The sequence below is a fragment of the Lithobates pipiens genome, unplaced genomic scaffold (assembly GCF_037356315.1).
Source record: "Lithobates pipiens isolate NorthernLeopardFrog02 unplaced genomic scaffold, aLitPip1_a1.2 Scaffold_19, whole genome shotgun sequence".
NCBI classification, from domain to species: domain Eukaryota; kingdom Metazoa; phylum Chordata; class Amphibia; order Anura; family Ranidae; genus Lithobates; species Lithobates pipiens.
Window position 1 is genome coordinate 87,483,273 of NW_027507764.1, and position 20,329 is coordinate 87,503,601.

The 20,329-nt window shown below is 43.4% G+C and overlaps 1 protein-coding gene across 2 annotated transcripts in view; it reads right to left on the reverse strand.

Moving 5' to 3' along the window:
- The window catches only part of MPP7 (MAGUK p55 scaffold protein 7), a 682,552-nt gene that overhangs the window by 536,685 nt on the left and 125,538 nt on the right, over window positions 1-20,329 (reverse strand). Inside the window, exon 2 of one of the 2 annotated variants that reach the window (XM_077491039.1) lies at window positions 16,068-16,160. The exons of the other annotated variant lie outside the window; for it this stretch is intronic. The gene's annotated coding sequence lies outside the window, so the exon portion shown is untranslated. The remainder of the gene's footprint in view (window positions 1-16,067; window positions 16,161-20,329) is intronic. 2 annotated transcript variants of the gene reach the window in all.

The window sequence follows — 20,329 nt, forward strand, 5'->3', positions numbered from 1 at the left end:
TAGAGTTAGAAAGAGGAGATTTTTTTTTTTAAATAAATATAACAAACGTGTACGCATACCTGCTCGGTCACAGTGGATTTAGACAGAGCAGCCCCAATCTTCCTCTTCTCAGGTCCCTCTTCGGTGCTCCTGGCTCCTCCCTCCAGTTGAGTGCCCCACAGCAAGCAGGCTGCTATTGGTGCAACCGAGCCAAGTCACAGCTCCCTGTGTCCACTCAGACACAGAGCCGCGGCCTGTCCCCACCCCTTTTCTCATCTCATTGGCTGACTGACTTTGATTGACAGCAGCGGGAGCCAATTCTTACAACATGGCTTGATAGAGATGAGCTCAGGTAAGTATTAGGGAGGCGGAGGGGGGCTGCTGCACATAGAATTCATCTTGTCTTTACAATTTAATTTAAAGTGGAACTTCAGTCATTTTTCATCTTTCCATCTATTAAATCTTCTGTCCTTGTTGTTTTTAACTTTGGATAGCAAAATATTTTTTTTTCTGCCAGTAAATACCTTATCCAGCCCACTTCATGTTTCTTGTCTGGTAAAAGCCTAGGTTTATGACATCATGCACAGCTCTCTCTCACTCTCCTTTGAGTTTGCCAGGGAGGGAAGGGTGGGGGGGGTGGGGTGAGTCAAAAGAGGGTCAATGAGAGCTGCAGAGCTGGAGGTGTGCCTCTGTGTAAATATAGGAAGTAGCTGCCCACAATTAAAATGGTTGCAGCCAGACTCAGTGGAAGTAAATGTCTGCAGCATATTTGGCAAGTACAGAATCACAGTATATATAAAATAATATGCCAAGTGGTTGGAGGGAAGCTTCAGAAAGGTAAAGAAGTTTTTATTACGAATTATGTGAGCAAACTGCAGTTCTTCTTTATGCACACTACTGCAATCGGAAAGTCATGTGACTTTTGGTGCGACTTTGACAGGCGACTTCCTGGTGATTTGCTGGTGACTTGAGTACTAATTTGATGTGACCTTAGAAGCAACTTTCGGGATTGCCTGGGTATTGATCCAAATCAATATAGATGAGGATCCGACTTAGAGGTGACTTCCACTAAAGTCTAAGGGTACAAGTTGGATAGAAGTAGCATTGAAGTAGTACAGGAACCTTTACTAAAGTTGGAGCAATTTCAGTAGTGCCAATTATGACAGCACTCATTGACTAACATGGGATTTCACATGTCATGCAATTTGGGGTCTCACAAGTTGGATCCCAAGTCGCAGCAGTGTGAACTGAACCTAAATAACTTTTTTTTCAGTTAATGAACTACTTTTGAGATAAATAGCGCATGAGTTAATTTAACTCTAAGATTCCTGCAGTATTTCTCTCTTAGTAAATTGACCCCATAGTGACATAGTGTGGTGCCATCCAGTGCGACATCGCACAAAACCACAGTGTTGTGGTGTGAACAGAGCACATCGAAAACAATCGTTTTTCGTCATGTAACAGGAGGCACAATAGCCAGCAGGCTAAGGGCTCTCTGTGCACCTCCCCATCGCCTTTGTATAGGATGCAGTTTACATTGCAGAGTAAAATGAAATCAGCGATTTTATTTTCATACAGAAGTCAAAAAGTCTCTCAAATGTGACCATCTGTCATCTACACGGACTCTTCTCTCCGATACAGTACAGTTCTGGGAGTTCATAAACAGAGCATGGAGGGGAAACTAGGGGGGAGGAAAAGAATATGAACTGAGAGGTGTGACAGATGATATCTCAAATCATAAGATCGATATCATCCTTTTTTTATAAAATGTCACTGAGGAGTGTGACCACCTCTGCTCTGATAACATCCAGAGAACATATCCATCAAGTCATGTCCAGAAGCTTGCCTTAAAGCCTGACTTTAGTAGTGTACAAGAAAAAAAAAAACAGGAAAAGAATGTATTGCCCAACAGCATTACAGGAAAAAAAAGAAAAAAAAAAAAAAAAGCTCTCACCCTATTTGGGGTGCAGTTTCCCCACACAGTCACAGTCAGGGCGTCTATTCAGCCAGCTGCATGATATCTGGCCAGCAACAACCTTGTCTGTGTAATATGGAGACTGCCAACCAAGTCAGATGCCACAAAGCCCTCCACCCTAAGCCCCCAGTGCAGACCCTCCCCCTCCTCCTCCGCTGGGTTTGGTTGCTAGGACCGTCCAAGCAACCAATGACTTGATTGCCTTGTCCCAAGAATTGACAGGAAAATTTCAGATTTCGTCTGACCAGACCGGTTCCACCTCCCGGCTTCCACCCTGCTGTACTGTCTCCTGAAGGGTAAGGGGACTCTGATGTACACTCCTTGATGTAAGGGGGTCTTGGATAAGTGCGCCTGCATGTAATGAGGGACTCTTGGATGTAAGGGGGGCATCTGCTGGGCAATCCTGGGTGTAAGGTGGCATCTACTAGGCACTCCTGGATGTAAGGGGGCATTTGCTAGGTGCTATTGGATATAAGGGGGCATTTGCTGGGCACTCACTCCTGGATCTAAGGGGGCATCTGCTAGGTACTCTTGGATGTAAGGGGGTATCTGTTGGGCACTACTGGATGTAAGGGGGCATTTGATCAGCACTACTGGATGTAAGGGGGCATCTGCTGGGCAATCCTAGGTGTAAGGGGGCATCTATTAGGCACTCCCGGATGTAAAGGGGCATCTACTAGGCACTACTGGATGTAAGGGGGGCATCTGCTGGGCACTGCTGAAAGTAATGGGGCATCTGCTAGGTACTCTTGGATGTAAGGGGCATCTGTTGGGCACTACTGGATGTAAGAGGGGCATCTGTTGGGCACTCCTGGATGTAAGGGGAAACTCTTAAGCACTAGTAGAGGGAACTTATTCATTTATTACAATTTACATTCATTTATAACCAAATTTGTTTTTGGTCTGCGAATATTTTTAAAATATACCATGTGGTCCCAAAGTTTGGAGACCCCTGGGTTGAACAATGTCAAGCATCATTCAACCCATTTCCTGTGACATCAGAGCATCAATGAGCCGCCCTCCCTGTGACCACGGGGTGTCAAAGATCCGCCCACCTGTGACCTCGGGGTGTCAAAGTTCCACCCCCTGGAGCGTACCCTGAGCTCACTAATCAATGCTCCAGTAATTATTTCACATACTGACGGTGCCCTCATTAGGACAGAAGAGGAGGAAAAGAATCTGTGACATCAAGTGACCAGACTGAATGGCCATTGAAAAAAAAAAAATGCATATGCTCCATGGTGTAAGGGCGGCAAAAAGTGAGGTCCTGGCCTTTAATTTATTTCTAGAATTATTTTATTATTATTTTACAATGAAATGCTGCACATTCCAGCAGAGAAATGACAGGAGCGGCCTTGGATTACGGGAATCATTGTTATTACTCCTCTAATAAAAGCTGTCCACTCCTCTCATATAAGGGTTCTTCAGTCATACAGCTGCTGAGCAAACGGACAACCACTTACTGCTCATCAGTCAGCGGGAATCTCACCACTTCTGTAGACTGAATAGAAAGACCTTCAAATGAGGGTGTTCAGTTACAGGGCAGGAAACAATCTATGGTGCTAATTGGTCTAATCGGACTCTTGTGTCAAGCAGTAAATAACCTTCATGCCATCATTGTGGGAGGATGGATCTCATAACAAGTAAACACAAGAACATAGTTCATACCGAAAAACTATAATAACTACTGAGACAGTTCCTTCTGAACTCCATAAAATGCCAGGAGCCACTGCCAAAAAAAGTCTCTTTTCATGTAGCGCTAATGAACACGGACTAGTTCTAAACTCTTCTTTTATACACAGTCCTAGTTTCTACTAGTATACAAGTCATTCATGCCACATTCCATGTGGATGCTTCACTTAAAGTGGTGAGACTCCAATTTCTGACCTTTCATTTATATCCATGAATCCCAAGGTAATCCTAAGGGACAACGCCATCTATGGTTACGTTGTCTTTTAGGCTGAATTCACACTAGAGCACGGAGCGGGTCCGGTGCATCTCCATTCATCGGATCTGGTTGAATTTCAGACCTGAAACCGATCAAACACAGGACTGAGCAATTCACACTGGAGCTGCACAGGGGATGTGTGAACCAGCTCCATAGAGAGCCAGGCACAATCTCCTGCAATGCGAATTGGTTGTGGGGAAACCCGCATCCAATTTGCAATAGTGTGAACGCAACCATAATAATAACAGGCATGAGCAGCCGGTCCGTAAGGGACACCCGCTGCTATTCGATCTAATCCCGTCCATAAAATCTAGATGGATGGTGACCCTATTTTCCATCTGTCTGGCAGATCGGATGGGATCGGATGAAAATGGACAGGCGGTCCGTTTCTATCCGATCTCCTTATAGAGAGAGGAAAGCGGGACTCTGACAGATCCATGTCTGCACAGTGAGTGTAGACAGACCTGTCATTCACCTGTTCAGCGGGGATCAGCGGAACAATCCCCTGCTAAACAAATCGTGTGAAAGGACCCTTAGAGATGAGTGGCCCCATCCTCCCGAGGGGGGTTCAGTCTGTGAAAGGAAGCTGCTAGGAGCACATTGCTCCGTACTGTCCACGCTGGGACAGTGAAAGGCCAAGCCTGTAAGGTTGCAGCAGGGAGCTGTAGGAAAAACAATCAGAGCTGAGGACAGTTCAGCGTTGAGTGCATGAGCACTGGGACTGTGTGTTTGACGGTCTGGAGGACCAAGGCTGGAAGCCTAAGCAGAGATACTGCAAATAGGAGCCACGAGGCTAAGCATTGTTTGGTTATCACATTGATGGTGAGAACCACTGCGATGGAGACTACTTTAAAGTGGTTGTAAAGCCACCAACAAAACAAACAAAAAAAAAACCTGCAAGACAAAGACATACCGTAAGGAGCTCTTATGCATAGCATACTAGCTCATTACATATTACTTAATTTAGATCGAAGCCCCCGCAGCGGTCCTCGTTCACCGCCCTGGCAACATCGCTCCTGGAGTTACTAACTGGTATCGTGGGCTCCGGTGCTGTGATTGGCCGGAGCTGCAATGACGTTGCCCCTACGCATGCGCACAGGAGCCGCTGGTAACAGCACAGTCTACCTCAAGCAATGGCACGTACGTACCATTGATTCAGTGCGCATGTGCGATGGCGTTGGCACATGCTGTAAATATCCAGGATGGCTACAAGTAAGCCTTATTATAGGCTTACCTGTAGCAAAAAGTGGTTGAAAAGGGTTTACAACCACTTTAATGTGAACTTTGTGTGCTTTGTTTTCAAATTTATCATTTTCCTTCCACTTCACAATTATGTGCACCTTTTGTGTTGTCACATAAAATCCCAATAAAATACATTTACGTTTTTGGTTGTAACATGACAAAATCTGGAACATTTCAAAGGGTATCAAGGCACTGTAAATGGACACGGCCATGTGTGCCGCTGCCTAGTGAATGCCTCATTTAGAGCCAGGGAGGACATGTAAACACAAACAACATGTGGGCAGCGGCGGCCATACAGGCACAGAATGATCTCTGCTTTCTTTCATTCAGAACGACCGACTGCCAATGTCATTCTGCGCTTCCACCATCACTGGCACATTAATGATCCTTAAATCTCCCCCCGATTATGAATGAGTCAGTTCATTAGGCAGTGCAGAATGATCGCGGCCTTCAGTCATTATGTGTCTTCCCCACCACTGCCAAGTGAATGGCACTCAAGGAGGCCATGGGAGAGAAGTAAACATCAATAAAGTGTAAGAGCCCGTATATCTGCCTTTACGCATTTCAACTTATACAGACTTATGCATGTGGATATGTATCAGAGATACACTAAATATTTTTAACCAGGATTTTTCTGCTAGCAGCATCCTGCATAAATCTCAGTGCCCGTGTGCATGAGCCCTAAAGCTGGATGGGAGGGGGGAGCAAGTATGATATAATGCTCCAATTTAACTCTGATACGCATAACCTGCAGTCAAATCATAAATCAGCCTAATATCCCAGCCTAAATAACACGACAGGAAAAATAAATCTAATGGCAAAATTCAATTTGTATAATGCAATACTTTATTAAACGAAGCTTCACGGCTGTAAGGAGCACACTAAATATATATGTCAGCCCCTTAACCTTTTCACCACCGAAACCATTTTTTTTCCATTTTATGCACTTGTTAAAACGCACATTTTAGACCTTAAAGTGGTTGTAAAGGGAAAAGTTTTTTTTACCTTCATGCATTCTATGCATGAAGTTAAAAAACCTTCTGTGTGCAGCATCCCCCCCCAGCCCCCCATAAGAATTACCTGAGCCCCTGCTTGATCCAGCGAGGTCCAGGAGAGCCATGCCTCTCAAGGGACTCTCACTCCTGATTGGCTTTTGGTAGCAGCAGGAGCCATTGGTTCCTGCTGCTGTCAATCCCAGCCAGTGAGCTAATCAGGAGATGGAAGGGACAGGGCAGGGCAGAGCCACAGCTCTGTGTCTGAATGGACACACTGAGCAGCGGCTCAGCTTGGGTGCCCCCATAGTGGCAAGGGAGGGGCCCATGAGTGCCGATGTGGGACCAGAGAAGATGAAGATCTGGGCTGCTCTGTGCAAAATCACAGCACAGAACAGGGAAGTATAACGTTTTTTTTTTTTCTCTAACAAACAAGATTAATATCACTTTAATATCACTTTAAGGTTACTTAAAAGGTTAGTTCACCTTTATAAAAAATAGAAAAAACAATACGCTGTCGCACTGCGTTGGAACACTATGCTGATGAGAACTTACAACCACTCCACTACTCTATTAAAATAAAACTGGGCCACATTCACAATAACAAAAGTCTATCATAATGAATGCTCCTGCAAAATTCATCCACCTTACCAACCGTTCAGTGTCCTCCACCCCCCTTGATGGCACAGTGGCAGCATTTGATGGGCACAGTGGCAGTGTTTGGTGGGCACAGTTAGGCTGCAATTGATGGGGTTTTTTTAAAAAGAATTTTTCAGTTTGTTTGCACCCCCCAATAAATTTTGAGCACCAGCCGCCACTAGGCATGCACCTTGCTGGACTTAACCTCACAGTATACCTGCACTTTAAGAGAGTGCTCCTAATTTCAACTCATTACCTGTATAGAAGAAATCTTGCTGATTTATAGGGGATAAAATACTTATTTCACTCATTAAAATGCAAATCAACATAACTGCGGAAATTTCCCTGCACTTCCTGTCCCATAGCCAAACAGGAAGTGAGAAGAAAACCCTGCAAGTGAAAGCGATGTTCCAGCTGCAAAATTTTTATTTTTTTAAAGCAATCAGCTACAAACACTGTAGCTGCTGACTTTTAATAAGGACACTTACCTGTCCAGGAAACATTGGATCGGGTGCAGGCGCCGCCACTGTAACTAAGGGAAACTGGCAGTGGAGATTTCAGGCTTCACAGCTTGTTTCCTACTACCCATGCACGAGTCACGCTGTGCTTTCTGAATGGCCCAGTCATCTTCTGGGACACACACGGGTCCCAGAAAGCAGTGGGGGAGAAGGAGGAAATGACGCACCGGGCCGTGACCAAGCTAGGGTGGACGCACACCATGTACTTCAGAAAAGGTAAGAAAAAAATAGTTATCCAAAAACGAGGGATGGAGGGGTGGTCTTTCCTTTAAGACCAAGTTGTAAAAGTGGGTGGAACTCCGCTTTAAGGGTATTCATTAGGGGCCCCCGGATCAACAGAACTAGTGCCCCATTGGACGATTTCCCCTCTATTACTTTTCTGGAGACGACCCAAAATAGGGGATTTTCTTTTACTTTCTCTTTATATGATAATGGTAAACAGTACAAATAGAGAGGGTAAGGGTGTACGGGGGTACAGACAGCCATAGAAACTGACAGGTGTTCTAATGCTTCTGCACTCCATCCAAAACTAAAAAAGATCTGCCTTTAATTATACTTTAATGTTATTGCTATCACAAGGAGCGGAACCCCCCCTTCACCCCCATGTGATATGATAGTGCAGATGACTTGTTCTCTTTAAGGAGGCATCGAGGGTTTATTAGACCCCTAATGTCACCTCTGCACCCCTTTATTGCCGACTGAGAATAGACTGTGTTTGATCAGCTTCTTCCTGTCTAGCTGGAGATTAGATACAGCACTAAACCCAGAAGTACTGAGAGAGGTGGTGATCCTGGAGTTGGCCTTTCATTTTCCCATTCTCGCATAGGTCCGGTTGTAAATAGTTTTACCTAAAAGCGGCTAACTGTTAATATAGCGATGAAAGATAATGTTAAACTAATTATTACTCTGTGAATTAGATCTGACATTGCAATGCTGTTATGGTTCTCGCTCTTGAGAAAAGTAATTATTTTTCCACATCTTTTATCTTCAGGATACCAGATGGCCGGGGAGCACCGGGGCACGGGTGAGTCATTTCTGGTGCTTTAATTTTAGCAAGAGGACAAAAGGTTATATTCCCCCATTTTAATACTGCCTGTTTTTATCACCTTTCCTCTTCGCACGTATGTCAGTTATCTGACCTTCTGAAACACCTCTGATGGGCAAGAGTCCCAAAGGCTTCCCTTTATTTAAAATACCTAAAGCCAAATTGCAGGAATAAAGATAAATAAACATTTGAAGTACATATAAAGGGAAATACAAGCAGATAATTATCCATCATGCCATACCATCAGGGAAGTGTGTGACTGGCCCCAAATTTATTCTGCAGCAGGGCAACAACCCACAACATACAGCCAATGTCATTAGGAACTATCATGAGAGTAAAGAAGGAGTCCTGAAAGTGATGGTTTGGCCCCCCACAGATCCCCGATCTCAACTTTGGAGTCTGTCTGGGATTAAATGAAGTGACAGAAGGATTTGAGGCAGGCTACATTCACAGATTTGTGGTTAGTTCTCCAAGATGTATGGAACAACTTACCTGCTGAGTTCCTTCAAAATCTGCGTGCAAGTGTACCTGGAAGAAATGATTTTGTTTTGAAGGCAGAGAGAGGTCCCACCAAATATTGAATTGATTCGGATTTCTCTTATGTCCATTTTACTTTCCATTTTGTTAATTGATAAACTATTAAGACTTCTATTTTTGAAATTATAGCTTCTTCCTCGCCAGCACCCGTGGAAAGTGGCAATTGGACCCGAAGTGAATTTTTATACATTATGCTTATTAGGGGGGAGATCAGCAAGCACGTGTTCACTGATCTCTCTCCCCTCTACCTGGCGGAGCTCAGAAACATGGCAGGAGGACGTATAAGGGGAAGGTGGGTGGGCAAACATACAGGGCATACAGCTGTCCAATCACTTTCCTCTCACAGGCGACAGTGAACTTGTCAAATTTACAAACATTCCCGACTGCTCTAACAGCTAGGACTGTATGTAAAACCCCCTGCTGCTGTCGACGTACAGTGCCTTGTAAAAGTATTGAACCCCCTTGGCTCTTTACCTATTTTGTTACATTACAGCCTTTAGTTCAATGTCTATATGTGATGGATCAGAACACAATAGTCTAAGTTGGTGAAATTAGAAAAATATATACATAAAACGACTTTTCAGAAATCAAAAACTGATAATTGGCATGTGCGTAAGTATTCACCCCCTTTGTTATAAAGCCCATAAAAAGCTCTGGTGCAAACAATTACCTTCAGAAGTGTCACAATTAATGAAATGATGTCCCCCTGTGTGTAATCTAAGTGTCACATGATCTGTCATTACATACACACACCTTTTTAAAAGGCCCCAGAGGCTGCAACACCTAAGCAAGAGGCACCACTAGCCAAACACTGCCATGAAGACCAAGGAACTCTCCAAACAAGTAAGGGACAATGTTGTTGAGAAGTACAAGTTGGGGTTAGGTTATAATAAAAATATACAAATCTTTGATGATCCATAGGAGCACCACCAAATCTATCATAACCAAATGGAAAGAACATGGCACAACACCAAACCTGCCAAAAGACGGCCGCACACCAAAACTCAGGGACCAGGCAAGGAGGGCATTAATTAGAGAGACAGCACAGAGACCTGAGGTAAACCCTGGAGGAGCTGCAGAGTTCCACAGCAGAGACTGAAGTATCTGTACATAGGACAACAATAAACCGTACGCTCCATAGAGTTGGGCTTTATGGCAGAGTGGCCAGAAGAAAGCCATCACTTTCAGAAAAAAACAAAAATGGCACGTTCTGAGTTTGCGAAAAAGCATGTGGGAGACTCCCAAAATGTATGGAAGAAGGTGCTCTGGTCTGATGAGAATAATTTGAACTTTTTGGCTATCAAAAAAAAAAAAAAAATCTATGGCAAACCCAACAAATCACATCAACCAAAGAACACCATCCCCACAGTGAAACATGGTGGTGGCAGCATCATGCTATGAGGATGTTTTTCAGCAGTCGGGACTGGGAAACTGGTCAGAGTTGAGGGAAAGATGGATGTTGCTAAATACAGGGATATTCTTGAGCAAAACCTGAGCCGCTCTGTGTGTAATTTGAGGCTAGGACGGAGGTTCACATTCTAGCAGGACAATGACCCCAAACACACTGCTAAAGCAACACTTGAGTGGTTTAAGGGCAAACATGCAAATGTGTTGGAATGGCCTAGTCAAAGCCCAGACCTCAATCCAATGGAAAATCTGTGGTCAGACTTAAAGATTGCTGTTCACAAGAGCAAACCATCCAATTTAAAGGAGCTGGAGCAGTTTTGCAAGGAGGAATGGGCAAAAATCCCCGTAGTAAGATGTGACAAGCTCATAGAGACTAGAGAGAGCTTATCCAAAGCGACTTGGAGCTGTGATGGCCACAAAAGGTGACTCTACAAAGTATTGACTTTAGGGGGGTGAATAGTTATGCACATTGACTTTTTCTGTTATTTTGCCCTATTTGTTGTTTGCTTCACAATAAAAATAAAATATATCTTCAAAGTTGTGGTCATGTTGTGTAAATTAAATGATGCAAATCCTCAAACAATCCATGTTATTTCCAGGTTGTGAGGCAACAAAACACGAAAAATGCAAAGGGGGCAAATATTTTTGCAAGGCACTGTATAAAATACACCAGTGGCGGCTTTAAAGCCAGCTTGTCACAAACCTGGGCAATTCAAAAAGAGCAGATGATGAAAATATGCGTAACCCACCACCACCCTATTCAGATCAGTAAGGTCCACCATCACCATCAGGGGTAAAGATGGGAAAAGGGACATTTTCCATATATTCAGCTTTCTTTCTTTCTTAGTCTAATGATTGTTTTAACGTGATTTTCAAAGAGGGCAATTTCTGCTGATGCAATTTTCTTATCACATGCCAAGTTTGAACACAGTTAAAGTGTTCAAAACCTTTCTTTAGTTTTGGATAGAGGGGAGCGGGATTAGATCACCTGTCAGTTTGTATTGCTGTCTATGTCCCCGGTAGGGCCATTTACTCGCTCTATTTGTCCTTTTATTTCTGAAAGTGAAAGATAAATCCATATTTTGGGTTGTCAGCAGAACAGGAATAGAGAGGGAAATCTTCCAATAGAGAGACAAGTGCTAGTGACAACCAGGGGTTCCCTTACTTTGGAGGAATTTCTACTCACTAATTTTGGCTAAGGGACAGGAGGGGAAGAGAAATCTCCACAATGGCACACAGATGACAAAAAAAAAATCATAGCAGTTATAACCCTCCCTTACGCTATACAAAATGGAAAAAAAAGCAAGTTCTTCAATTACTTCTACTTTAACTGCAAACCTAATTGTACAGTTTACAGTTACAAATAGTAACTTTCCATATATTCCCAACAAGGGGCAATGGAAAAAAAAAAAAGGGGGGGGATTTATGTGCCAAAATGATCAAAAAACGACATAGTCCGTAAAACTACATTTTTAATTCCACATTAAAATTAGCAAAACCTAAAAACATGCATCATCAGCCAGTGGCATCCCTAGGGGGTGGCTGTTGGGGCTATAGCCCTGAATCTGGGGCCCATAGCTCCGAGCCTCTGCAGGGGTCCCCAAGGGGAGGGGAGGCTCTCTGGGGATGCTGATGTAAATGGGGGGCTCTCTGGGGACCCTGATGTAAGGGGGAGGCTCTCTGGGGACCCTGATGTAAGGGGGAGGCTCTCTGGGGACCCTGATGTAAGGGGGAGGCTCTCTGGGGACCCTGATGTAAGGGGGAGGCTCTCTGGGGACCCTGATGTAAGGGGGGGGCTCTCTGGGGACCCTGATGTAAGGGGGGGGCTCTCTGGGGACCCTGATGTAAGGGGGGGCTCTCTGGGGACCCTGATGTAAGGGGGGGCTCTCTGGGGACCCTGATGTAAGGGGGGGCTCTCTGGGGACCCTGATGTAAGGGGGGGCTCTCTGGGGACCCTGATGTAAGGGGGGGCTCTCTGGGGACCCTGATGTAAGGGGGGGCTCTCTGGGGACCCTGATGTAAGGGGGGGCTCTTTGGGGACCCTGATGTAAGGGGGGGCTCTCTGGGGACCCTGATGTAAGGGGGGGGGCTCTCTGGGGATAGATATATATATATATATATATATATACACATACGTATATTACTGTATATACATGTGTATGCCCGCCCAAGCGTATGACTTTCTTTACTACACTGCTATGGGCTCTAACCCCAGATTTTTTGTAGCCCAGCAATGCCCCTGTCATCAGCTATAGTCTGGTATAAAGAATATGCATCAAGGCATGAAGAAAGATAAGTAGATTGATATGTTTGCCTTAAAAATACTTTGCTCGGGATCCACTTTGTTGCTCACTCTTTAACCGCTTCCGGACCGCCCCATGTACATTTCCTGTGGCAGGGTGGCCCAGGTGCCCAAAATAATGTATCTCTACGTGATTTGTACCCGCAGTTTAGGGGGCGCGCCGCTCCCGCTGTGATTGGACACAGTGGGAGCTAATCAGTGGGTTCAGCAGCCGCGATGGCTGACGCGACCCGCCAATCATTCACAGGAGAGCTGGAGCTGCAGTGTGCCGATGTAAAAAAAGCACACTGCTAACCTGTCAACGAGGAAAAGTGAGAGATCGTGTTTCAGCTAAGCATAATCACGATCTCATTGTTCCTCCAGTGTAACACCCCCCCCTAGTTAGAAACACCTCCCAGGGAACACGTTTAACCACTTGATTGCCCGCTAATATTAACCCCTTCCCTGCCAGTGTCATTTTTGCAGGGATCAGTGCATTTTTTTTAGCTCTGATCACTGTATTGGTGTCACTGGTCCACAAAAAGTGTCACTTAGGGTCAGATTTGTCCTCTGCAATGTCGCAGTCCCGCTAAAAATCGCAGATCGCCACCAAAAAATAAAAGTCCCTAAATCTATCCCGTAGTTTGTGAACACTATAACTTTTGCGCAAACCAATCAATATATGCTTATTGAGATATTTTTTACCAAACATATGTAGCAGAATACATAGTGGCCTAAATTGATGAATTAATTCATTTACATTTTTTTTTTTTGGATATGTATTATAGCAGAGTAAAAAATATTTTTTTTCAAAATTGCCAGCCTTTTTTTTGTTTATAGCGCAAAAAATCAAAACAGAGATGATCAAATACCACCAAAAGAAAGCTCTGTTTGTAGGAAAAAAAGGACATCAATTTTATGTGGGTACAGCATCGCACGACCGTGCAATTGTCAGTTAAAGAGACGCGGTGCCTTATCACATAAAATGGCCTGGTCAGGAAGTTTGTAAAACCTTCCGGGGCTGAAGTGGTTAAAGCATCATAGCCAATAGACGGATGCAGTCAGTAAAGATTCCAAACTGATACGATACGTAGGAGATGTATATGTCTGCAATACCACTACATAGGAGTTCAGTGTGTCAATATGAAGCCCCAAAAACGAGGAGTTGTTGTCATTCCAGACTACGGATGTAATGTTCCTAAGAATACATAAAATTAAAAAAAAGCCAAGGTACGCACAGCTGAAGCATAACGCATCACAACATAAGGAGAGTGTCCCAGACATCCCAAGTCTCCCTGCAAAGTGCGGGAGTCTTCCGCAAGCGCCTCCCGGTCTCCTGGGAATGATTGGTGCGGTGGGGAACAGTTGTGAACACCGATCTCCTTTGTATAGATTTTTAGCTGACAGACGCTTCTTCTCTCCCTCCTGCGGCTGTCAGCTAAAAAGCTATACAGGGAGATCGGTGTTCACAGCTGTCCCTCCCACCCCACCGATCATTCCCAGCTGTTTCCTTCTCCACCCCCCTCCCCTGTTCTCCTACGGCCCCCGTGTTCTCCTCTGCCACTCCTGTCCTCCTTCTCCACCGTACCCCGCAGCCGGCTTCCCTCTCATCAAATGCCGACTGCGGGGGGGAACCATCAGGAATTGGAAACAGTGAGCGAGATCACTCCCGTGTCCTTTAATTACTGAGTTGAGTAAACGGTGTTGCTCCGCTCAGTTTATGAATGAACAGGAGCCTCTGTCTCCTGTTCATTCATCTTTAGTGGTAAGAAAGGGACTGGGGAATCCGTGTCCTCAGTCCCTTTGTCTGTCTCAAAGGGAAGATGTCAGGGGTCTGTTTATGACCAAAGCCCCCAAATTTAAAAAAAACAAAAAAAAAAAAAACTACTGACACAACTCTCCCCTGACCCAACCCCCTCCCCCCAAAAAACATTGTGAAACAAATTAAAAACAAAAAAAAAATATTTTTAAAAATAAAAAAACTACTGACACAGTCCACTGCCACACACCACCCACCCCCTTCCCTAGATGCACTGTGAAAAAATATTGAAAACATGATTTATAAAATAAAAATAATAATGTTGCGAGCGCAAAGCCAAGGGGAGGAGAGATGGGATGGGGCTGAGCCACGGCCCTCTGACTAGATACACGCAGAGCAGCAGCTCGGGAGCGAGCCTGCTTGGGTGTCCCTGCAACAAGCTGCTTGCTCTGGGGGCACTTGACAGGAGGGAGGGGACAGGAGCGGCAGCAGGGAAAGTATGACATGTTTGCAGGGAAGTATGACTTTTTTTTAACCACTTCCCACCCGGCCAATGTATATATACAGCGGGTGGGAGCCGCCTGCTCCTGATAGGACGTTCAGGAACGTCATTCAGGAGCAGCGGGATCGCGCGCGCAGCGGCGCGATCCCGATGTGCTCGTGTCACCCGGACACGGCACATCTCAGATCGGCAGGAGGGCTCTGTGATTGGCCCTCCTGATCACATGACGGCCGTGTCCAATCACGGCCGTCATGTGATGTAAACAAACAGCCGGTTGCTAGGCAATCGGCTCTCCTCTCCTCACACGGAAGTCACCGCTGAGAAGAGGAGAGCAGAACGCTGCAGCCGGCTGATGATCAGTGAGTATGGGCTGCTTTTCACAGCTTTTTACTCACTGATCATCAGTGTAGTGTAAACACACAACACACCACACAGTGAAAACACAGTCCCCACATATGTCCCCAAAACACACATGTCCCCAAAACATACATGTCCCCAAATAATAAAAACACATGTCCCTAATAATAAAAACATGTCCCCCACATATGTCCCACTAAAATCACATGTCCCAATGATTATCTGCACACATATGTACGTGATCACCTGCACACATATGTACATGATCATTTGCGTACATATGTCCGTGATCACACAAACCAATTATTATACACTTAACGGAATTTTTTTTACCAAAAACATGTAGCAGAATACATTTTGGCTTAAATTTATGACAAAATTTGATTTTATTGGATTTCTTTTCAAATAGAAAAAAGAAAATATTGTTTTTTTCCCAAATTTCCGCTTTTTTTGCGCTTATATCGCAAAAAAAAAAAAACGGAGTCGTGAATAAATAACACCAAAATAAAGCTCTATTTGTGCGAACAAAATGATAACAATTTCATTTGGGTACAGTGTAGCATGACCGCGCAATTGTCACTGAAAGCGCTAGAGCGCTGAAAGCTGAAAATTGGGCTGGGAAGGAAGGGGGTGAAAGTGCCCTGTATTGAAGTGGTTAAATAACAAAGTTGCCTTTAATATCATTTTAAACCCATCAATAAAGATGGTGTATAATTATCGGTTATCGGAAATTACCCCTGCTCTACCGTTATATGAATATATCCCAACTGCCTCCTCAGCTTCCTGGTCTTGTTACTGTAAATACATTAGATGATGACCATTTCTAAACACCACCATCTCCATCTCCTGTCCTTTACCCCAACCCAGCAAGATGCAATCTACTGACCTTCAGCATGTATATCCTCACAGGACCTACTGGAAAAGCAGACATCCAGAAAGCTTGAAAGCAGAATTATCCTCCACTAATGGGCGGTACACACTATAAGGAAATCATACAAACATTTCTGTTAGAGGAATGATCGATTATCTGTTCATTAGTATAGTGCTTTTGACAGCCAATCTCGATTATGCAGGCATAAAAAAAAATAAAAAAAAAAACAAGATGCAAGCTTGAAAAATTTTCTCGTTTGCTAATCAATTTGTACAATAATCATCTTGAAACAATCAATTTCACAAAGGCTGAAACTTCCAGAGCACTCCGAAACGTATTTGGTGGAAGTGGCTTGAAAGGTCACATACTAGGGATGCACCAATACCATTTTTTTTTTTTTTTCCGAGTACCGATACTTTTTTTCGGTACTCGCCGATACCAATTACCGATACCTACCGCAGATGTTTTGTTTTTACTGCAACTGTCAGCAATGGTACAAAGCATTGAAGAGTTATTTACAAATTAAATAGATTTTTTTTTTTTCATTTTGTGCTTTTTCAATGTGAAATGTGTAAATATATGTTAATATATAGGTGTAAAAATATTCACTAACAAAAGGAAACAAAAAATAAGTTTTAATTGTTTATCGTTTATAAAAAAAAAAGAAGGAAATAATAATTAAATGGAGAATAAGGAGGTAATTAAGGCTGATTATAGTAAATTAAGGGTTAATACGGGGTTAAACAGAGGAACATTTGTTCATCCCTTTGATCTGCAGATGAAGAAAAAGAAAGATACAAAAAGAAACAAGGTTTCTTTTTATTTTAGTGTTTCAGCTGAGCAATATTATTAATAAACTTTATTTTTTTTGACATTGACAATTACCAGACTTTTTAACACTTCAACTGACAGCTCAAAGAACCGAGCCTGAAAGTATTGGTTTCAGGTATAGGTGCATTTGCACGAGTAGCGATACTTGTTCAAATACTTGGTATCGGCACCGATACCAATACCGGTACTAGTATCGGTGCAACGCTATCACATACATTACATCACTTCCTCTGCTACACCAGCATGCAGCTAAGTTTACCTTTGCCGTTTAAGAATTTTCTTACAAGTTAATATGATTTTTCGGTTATCATGGTATGCACCTTGGGGGGGGGGCAATAAAATAAAATAAAATAAATCGGACAATTGCTCGTCCGGTTTTCTCATAGTGTGTACTAAGCTTTAGTCCTATAAAGAAACCATCTTGCATGCCCAGTAGGTCGCATGCTCACCAGTTAATTGAAGAGGACAAGAGACCCCTTAGTCAATGGGGGTGGTCGTCAACCAATGTAAAGGTAACTAGAAGTGGGTATGTATTGAATACGGAGGGCAACAGTCCCTATACTAGGTATATATCTGTACATCACTCTACGATCTGCAGACTCCAATCCACTTCTTCATCTGGACTCTATCCCAAAACAATGGATCACCTTAAATAACCCGCAGCTCTGAGTCAATTTAATGCACTCAATGGCTTGTGTAACATTACAACATGGCCATTAATGAATCCAGACAAAGATATAAGAGAGGCCATGAAATGAACTGAAGTGCTTCATTAAGCATAATTTGTTCTCCATTTAAACACTGACAGACTACAGCGCCCAGGTTATTGCAGACAGACTTAATTGAAAAGCGTGCTCCACATAGAAAGAGCTTTTATCACAATGCAGTTCTAGAAGAGACTGTCACCGAACAAAAACTGTATGCATGGAACCCAACAAAGCCTGACCTGTTAAATATTCTATGACACAACAGTCACGCTAAACCGGACGCGATAGCACATATTTACATAACTGGAAAAACACGTTTATTTAAATCATTAAAAATAAAAAAGGTACACCGTTAAGCACTTATATCTATGCAAGGCACAATGGTCCTGACTGTCAGCATACAAAAGCTGTCGGCGGGAGATCTGTCCATCTATACTGTTTAGCAGGCTGAATGAGGAAAACCTGTCCTAAGCTGGCCATACACTAGTAGAGTTGTGTTAAAAAATGTTTGTTCGATTTTCAAATCCTTGCTTTTTTTTTTTCTCTAAAATTCAAGCCCCCCTATGTACCAATATATCATTAAGGTACTCATTTTGCAAAAATAAAACTGCTTTCCTTTAATTCTACACAGGCTTACGTCCCTCTCTTCATAACTGTATAAACACACTGCTCGATTACTTCTGCCTTACTTCCTGGACAGACTTTAGGTCATAACACAGGAAGGAGTTGACCAGCTGATCTAATTAGCACACATTCTGTATCATCTACCCTCAGCTGGTCAACTCCCTCCTGTGTCATGACCTAAAGTCTGTCCAGGAAGTAAGGCAGAAGTAATCGAGCAGTGTGTTTAACCACTTCAGCCCCGTAAGGTTTACCCCCTTTATGACCAGGCCATTTTTTGCGATACAGCATTTTGTTATTTTAACTGACATGGTTATGCAATGGCGTGGTCATACGACGCTGTACACAAATAAAATTGATGTCTTTATTTTCCCCACAAATAGAGATTTCTTTTGGTTGCATTTGATCACCTCTGCAGTTTCTATTTTTTTACACTATAAAAAAAAAAAAAAAAAAGACAATTTACTTTCTGCTATAAAACAAATCCAATAAAAAAAAAAAAAAAAAAAAAAATCTAATTTCTTCTTAAATTCAGGCCAATATGTATTCTGCTACATATTTTTGGTAAAAAAATCCCAATAAGTTTATATTGATTGGTTTGCACAAAATTTATAGAGTCTACAAACTATGGGATATTTTTTTGGAAATTTATTTTTTTACTAGTAATGGCAGTGATCAGCGAGGTATAGCGGGACTGCGACACTGCGGCAGACAAATCGGACACTAAGGGCCGGTTCACACTATTGCGATGCGAGAACCCTGCAAATCAACTGCGGGTTCCCGCATTGCACCCGAACTTAGCCTTTAAGATTTTCATTATGAAACAAGGAGACTTGCTTTCTGTGCCTCTGATAGCGACAGCTTGAAGTGAGAGTCATAAGTGACAGCGTGATCTAAGCACCACAAAGGTGTTGACAGGCTGTGGCAGTACAATGCAGCCCCAAGCAGTGCCAGCATATACATTTAGATGACCCCTTCAGCACCGGGAGACCCTGCAATGGAAGCCTGTTCCCATTGGAACTGTAGAGTTATTAATGTATCTCATTAGTCATCAAGTGCTCTGGGAAGACTTCAAAGCAGGGATGGACAAATTGATAGTCAGCTCCATTGACAACTAGAAAAAAAAAAAAAGCCTCAAAAAAGCCTCAAACATTAGGGACAAGTAGAGCTGGGCGATTTTCTCCCCACAATAATCAGCAATTTTTTTTTTTTTTAATTTGATTCACATCAAGTTTTTTATGTTTTTTTGATGGACACTGCGCCGGTCCTGAGGAGCTGCGGGCAGGAGATTTTAGGCAAGGCCGCAGCTTCAGCCTAGTCCACGGCATCCGGCCCTGCGGACTAGGCCGAAGCCACGGCCTCACCTAAAATCTCCTGCCCGCAGCTCCTCAGGACTGGCGCGGTGTCAGCGCCGGTCCTGGGGAGTTGGAGGCAGGAGTTTTTAGGCGAGGCCGCGGCTTCGGCCTAGTCTGTGGCGTCTGGCCCCAAAGCTGTGGCCTCACCTAAAAACTCCTGCCCGCAGCTCTCCAGGACCTGCGCTGACACCACGCCGGTCCTGGTGAAAAAAAATAAAAAAAAATGTAAAAAATCAATATGCTGAAAATTTGAATCGATTCAAGATTTAAATGGATTTTTTACCCAGCCCTAGGGACCAGCCGTAAATTTTATGGAGTATTGGCTACCTTGCTCCGAGGATTTGTCAATCTCTGCTTTATAAAATACTCCTGATGGTGTTACCTCCATGGACTCAGCAAGTACATGAAGACAGAGCTGCTACAAGCAGAACTGTACGATATATTGATATTAACCTTCCCCGTCCCCTCTACCAATAAAAGCTAAAAGGAAAAGACGACTGCAACATGTACGCCTCCAGCTAAAGACATTGATCTACACATGTAATACAAAGACAAGCGGATCAATAGATATTATGTAAGTTATACTACTGAACATCCCACCCTGAGCCACCTAGCTTATAAAAAAAATGCATTTACGGTTTTACAGCGCACACAGTCGCAGGTCAATTAGCTATTTTAAAAAACATGCATCCTTTTAAAATTCACACTTCACCTGAACCAAAAGGGCACATCAGTAAGGTCAATACACATTATAATCTGAATT